Source organism: Rhincodon typus, chromosome 4, assembly GCF_021869965.1.
Source record: "Rhincodon typus isolate 14 chromosome 4, sRhiTyp1.1, whole genome shotgun sequence".
Classification (NCBI taxonomy): Eukaryota; Metazoa; Chordata; class Chondrichthyes; order Orectolobiformes; family Rhincodontidae; genus Rhincodon; species Rhincodon typus.
Genome location: NC_063335.1, coordinates 93,421,478 through 93,428,198, shown reverse-complemented (window position 1 = coordinate 93,428,198; position 6,721 = coordinate 93,421,478).

Sequence of the window (6,721 nt, the reverse complement as noted above, 5' to 3'; positions counted from 1 at the left end):
AAGATATGAGGTCAGCCTCAGACTCTAAGTACCTGGATCCACAGTTAGCAAATCAGTGGATAACGAGGACTGAGTATAATGGCTTAAGGAGGGAGTTGGAGATGGATTCTTCAATAGACGGTGTGATAAGGGAAATGGACAGAGGCAGGGAAGTATTTACAGTGTTAACTAGCTTGCGGCTCGGAAATGTGACTGCTCGATGGGTTGGTCATGAAAAGTTCAAGGGAATAGGAGGCACATCTTATGGGCAAGGTGAGTATGTCTAAGTAGAGAGAGAAGGGAGAGGAATTCAAGGGAAATGTTGGCTCAGTAGTATGTAAGAGAGTCTCAGAGGTGGGTAAAGGGAGGTGGCCAAAGCCACAGCTGCAGGATAGGGATCATGGTTAATTGGAAGACCATTAGTACTGAATTCAATATGCATTAGTTATATTTCCTTTTCCTATGAGTCACTCTCGGGCATTTCAATCCTCTTCCAGGAGTATCACTTCCCATCTCTCATTTGCTGCTATCCAACCCATTGCTACACATCCATCCCTCAACTCTTGAATCCCTTCCATTGACACAGGCCTGTTTCCTTTAATGTTACTGACATGTTTGAATGTCATCCTGATAGTCACTGTTTAGGCTGATTGTTAAATGACACACGAGAAAGGTATCATTTGTTTTTCTGTTGAATAATAGATATTGGGGAGATCACTGTACTGCAATTGTTCCTTTAGTCTGGACTTGAAAAGCAAGTGATGCAATTAGGAAACAAAAATGAATTGCAAGCTATAATTATTAAATATCTGTAATGGTTAATTGATTTGGACAGTCATTCTTTAAATGCTTGGGTGACATAAGCTTTAAGAAGCAAAAATAAAGGCAAATATTGTTCAACATCTAAGAATAGGCATGAAATCCGAAACAGGATACCTGATATGCAAACTAATCTGTGAGAATTAGGTCTTGGCTGGTGCCCAATGTATTCGATATCCTAAAACAGTGAACTTTAAGGATATGATTTAGAAATGTCATCTTGGCTAGCTGTCATATTTCTATAGAAAACAAAAAGGTTGATTTTACTGGGCATTTTCTCATTAAGATCAATGATGACAATAAATCACAGTTTTGGCTGGAAGGTGCATTGTTTTCTCACCTGTAGTTGAAGACAAATCTATCAGTACATTTCCATTAACAAATTACTCAATCATGTATGAATCCAGGCATTGAGTGCTAGCAGGCTGCTTTATCATATGAGTGCCTCAAAAGCTGAGCTTCATTTTGTTCTCATGCAGTGAATAAACACTGAGTCTCCAGGGATCACTGGATGATAACAATGAGCAGGAATCCCGAGTAATGTTAATGTTTTCCTATCTCCAAGCACCAGGCTTTATCAGGAAATGTAACATGCCCAGCACTGACCTAACTAAGTTAACTAAGCCAATGAAGGCATGAAAATGATGATCAAACTGAAACCTTGGTCCAAATTTTCCAGTATCCCGATAGTCAGCGATGGGATCCAGGATGGGAAATCTGTGCTGAATCTGGCAAAGATTGCAATGCACAAGCTTGCACTAAAATTACCCAGGAAGTTTAAACTTCCAGTGGGCCAATTTTCATTTCACTCCCCAGGACCTCCGCAAACATCCCTGACACTAATCTCAAGGTGGAGACTTGGCCCAGATATCTGGTATTAATCTACACACTTAACCCAAAAATGTTCGATAGATTTAATACAAAACCGGGAGTTGCTGTAAAAGCTCAGCAAGTATTGCAGCATCTGCAAAGAGAAATCAGAGCTAATGTTTTGGGTCTGGTGACCTTTCTTCACCGAACCTGAAACATTAACTCTGATTTCTCTTCACAGATGCTGCCAGACCTGCTGAGCTTTTCCAGCAACGTCAGTTTTTGTTTCCAATTCACAGCATCCGCTGTTCTTTTGGTTTTTACTTGATAGATTTAATGCCTGGTTTAACTCAGTGGATCGCCAGTGTAACTCAACTGCACCACAACAGAATCCACACAGTCAGCCCTCTGACAAAACTATCAAATGCTTGACCAACTTCCAGGTCAAATCAGTCCTCTCTCAAACAATCTGATTACCCTCTCCTGGCTGTACACAGCTTCACCACCCAACCAGGTCAGATTACTGCAGCTATCCTACATGTTCCCATGACCAAGCAAGTACACCATTGACCAGAGATTGGAACCATCTACACCCAACCTGTAGACTACACACTACCTCTATGATCTGACTATCCACTCATTTAAATAATATTCAGCCCTTCTTTTCTATTCCTCTCTTCTACCTGCTGAAGTGTATAAGTCACATTTTCCCATATCTTATGAACTTTGGTCTATGACAACATCCTGGAATAGTTATGTTAGAAATCCAAGTGCTGATATTGTTAAACTTAAAAAAAATAATGCTTTTGCTGGTTTGAAAATGTCTGGGGGGACAGCAGTTTATTACAGGATACAGTTTATAGCTGGTAAAGCTTGGTTCACTTGAAGACCTGAAATTTTTCTTAGTTGATGTTTTAAGTTGATAATAATTTTGACTGGGCAGGTTCACCTCGACAGTATAACAGAGTAAATAAGCAAAGAATGGTGATTTCCAAAGGGACTTGGGTGTTTGTGTTCATAGGGCACTGAAATATGGAAAGCAGGTACAGCAAACAACTTGGTAAGTGAATGATATGTTAGCCTTTACCATAAGAGAATTTGAGTATACAAGCAAAACACTTTTGCTTCATTTGTCTAAAACACAGATGAGTCTGTACTGGGAATATTGTATACAGTTCTGATCCTCCTTCCTGAAGAAGAAAATGCTTGCTGTAGAGGGATTGCATGGGACGTTCACCAGACTGATTTATTGACCATGCCTAATTAGCCAGAGGACAGTGAGGAGTCAACCACAAGTGGGCCAAACTAGGCAAGAATGGCAAATCTCATTAATGAACTAAATGGGGTTTTACAGCAATTGGCAATATTTACATGGACCCATTGGGTCGACTTTTCATTCCAGATTTCTGTGTGTTCAAATTTCACCATCTGAAATTCAAGCCCATGTCCCAGAACATTGCCCTTGGGTTCTACATTGCTATGCCACTGCCTCCTCTTCAATCATAAACAGAAAGAAGTAGCTGTGTCTTCTGGCTTTCAATTTGTAGATCTCCCCTCATACAAAATGTTTCTCAGCATAAAACAAATCATCAGTTCTGTGTTTTGGTGGAATCGAATACACAAGCTGATCTTGGTTTGCTGAAACCTTTACCCTGGTAGAACCAAAGATCCAGCCATGGTTGAACTACTATCACACACAGATCGCAGTGTAGTCACAATTCATGAGATTCAAATTGCACCCACTGTAGTTGAACAGACCAGGCATGACACAATCAAATCACTCAAAGTTGAACATGTTCTTAAGACAGACCTGTTATACTTTTATCAAGAACCAGTGTGACAAGTTGCAATCGGCAACTGCTGAAGATGACCAACTACAAAAGTTGCAAAATACCAATTCAGAGACAAACTTAGCATTTCACTGCAAGTCACTTTCAAGAGCAAACAGGTCCTAATAATGAGGTATTATGCCAAAATATCATGTCCATGATACAGCAGGGAGACATGGGTACTGATCGTACAAACAGGGTAGCAAATGAATCTATGTACTGGCTAGGGCTGAATCAAGATATTCAGTGACTTGCGAATGCTATTGAGCTGTGCAAAATTTGTTAACCCCAACAGTGGAGGAAGCCTCTATATCCACAGAATGTATTATTCAATTGTTGAATGAAAATAGCAATAGAGTTCTTCACAGTTAACAGGGAAAATGACATCTTTGTGACAGATGACTTACCAAATTTCCCATTGTTTGACAACACGGCAACCGCAACCATCGTAGATGTGATGATCACTATTTTCATTTTGTTCAAAGAACCAGAATGTTGTCTGACAATGGACTACAATTCACTGGCAAACTTTGAGACAAAGTGTGTTAAATGCAGAGTGATCTTCACCTCTGTATCCTCATACAAATGGTCTATCCTAGTATGTGGTGTACACCATCTATTCGATGGTCATCAAAGGTTAAGCAACAAAATAAAGTTTACACATTACGTCGACATACTTTAATGCAATACCAATGGAGGTGGGATTATTATCTCCAGTACAGCTTACACTCAGAAAACAAGTACAAATAACCTTGCCCAGCAGCCTAATCACTCTGAGACACAAGATATTCTTCTTCAAAGACAGAGGAGAATAAAAGACATTTAAATGATGAGTGAGCAGGTAGAGAATGACCATAACTACACATGGCTAGAGAATATAAGTCAGCAATACATATACAGACATTTAGATGCCAACAAAGTTTTCTTTAAAAATCGCAACGCAGCCCAAATAGTATGAAGTCATTTCTAATCATGGTGCTACACAGCTCAGATCAATGTACAATGTACCAATCAAGCACAGAGACAGTGAGGAGGTAAATTCTGATGATGAGAATTGTGTGATGATCTTGAGTGACAGCAATCAGCAGCAAAACAACTAAGTTATCAAACAACTGTAAACAACACATATTGTCCCAGCTGGATATACAATCATCAGAGCAAGATGAGTTGGCAAATCTCCAAAGCATTACATTGAAATTTAAATTGTTAATCTTGTAACATTTATTGTACCTCCTTGTATAAGTATCAAATTTTCAACATGTGCCTATGCCACAACCATGCATCTCTGTTCGGAATAATATTTTATGCTGGAATTAAGGGAATATTGTATTATGCCTCACAAGTCATGTGCAGAATAGTTTAAGAGACATGCTCATGATATCATCACTGTATCATAGCATGTGACCTGAAAGAATAAAGGTCTCATATTCCAAATATACCTGGGCTACTTGAAGCATGATGCAATGTTAAAAGTGTGTTACTCTTAATAATCAAATAACTTAGTATTAATCCAAACACTGAGCTACCTGTGACTGTATTATTTGCAAATATCAGGAGCTGTAATAAACATCTGTGGATTCTTCAATACCTCATTATTCACATCTCATTCTTATGTTATGGGAGCTATTAAGCATGGCCACATCAGGTACAAATAAACCTGCTGAAAGCAAAGTCCACACCATGTTTGCAGTTCACTTGGCAGGATGAGACCAGAGACAGAGGCAGAGAATGATCCTGGAAGCTCACCCTGCTCTGACGACACGCAAGAAGTGAGCGAAAGGACCCACATTGAATGACTCCATGCCTGAAGGTCTGCCCCCTGTAAGAATTGTCTCTTCCTTACAGTCTCTCCATAAGTCCCCAACCTCCCTTCATTGCACTGCCAAGCTCTCCTCTGTACTCTGCCATCCCACTCCCTGGTCCTTTATTCCAGTGATTAGAATCTGGTTGTAGTCTCAGTCCAGGGCTCTGCAGCCAGGACTAATCTGATTGGTTGGCTGCTCTCTAGGCAGGTCTTTCAACCAAGTGAATAGCAAAAGTCCTATCTGCAGATAATTAGTTATCTATGTTGTGTTAAATGACTGTGGAGCTGTAGTGAATAAAGTGTCACACGACACCAGGTTATAGTCCAACAGGTTTATTTGAAATCACAAACTTTCATAGCGCTGCCCCTCCATCAGATGCAGTGAGAGGAGAACACACACAAACACAGAGCTTACAGGCAGAGAGATGAAGGGCAGAAAGATCAAAGGATCATACAACTGTTGCGAGTGGAGTGAACATGCCTAAAATGGCTGACTGACTGCCTCCCATTGAATCTTTAGTCATTCATACATTCCTGCTTTCTAGAAATTGCAGAGGCAGGATGTGGAGAACTCTATGAATGCAGCAGGCCAAGCAGCATCAGAGGAGCAGGAAGGCTGACGTTTCGGGCCTAGACCCTTCTTCAGAAAATCTGAAAATCTGACCCTTCAGGAAAGAAGGGTCTAGACCCGAAACGTCAGCTTTCCTGCTCCTCTGATGCTGCTTGGCCTGCTGTGTTCATCCAGCTCTACACCTTGTTATCTCAGATTCTCCAGCATCTGCAGTTCCTACTATCTGTGGAGAACTCTTGTTAGTTTCGATTGATTAAGATGCAAATTCCAGAATCTGTTTCAAGTTACTGGCTCAAGATAATTAAAGGTTTCATCAGTGTCTGCCTAACTTTCCAAACTTCAAACAGACAGAGCAATAAGAATATACAATAGGTGACATCTCAGGTCAGACACTTGTCCAGAGTCTGTTTCAGAGTTTTAACCTGGAATCAGGCTGGTTTTGTTTGAGAAGCAGGAATTTACAAAATGCCACACTGACTGACTGTGACTACAAATTGTGTGTTTCTTGAACAAAATAGAATGTATCTCCAAATAAACAAGCATCTTGGATGAAATGATTCACCCATAGTTTTATATGTGTGTGTGTTTGTATATGTGTCTGTGTGTGTGTGTGTGAGAGACAGAGAGAGAGAGAAGAAGGGGCTGCACTGTGAAAGCTTGTGATTTCAAACAAACCTGCTGGATTATAACCTGGTGTCATGTGATTTTTGACTTTATCCACCCCAGTCCAACACCAGCATCTTCACATCAGAGCTGTAGTGATTCACAGAGATGCATTTCCTTTCCTACTGGCTCTTCTGAAAAATCAGAGACTTAAGAGTTTTTACAGCGAGGAAAGAGGCCTTTCAGTGCGTCATTCCTGTGCTAGCCATCAAACATTCATCTTTCTAATTGCATTTTCCAACATTT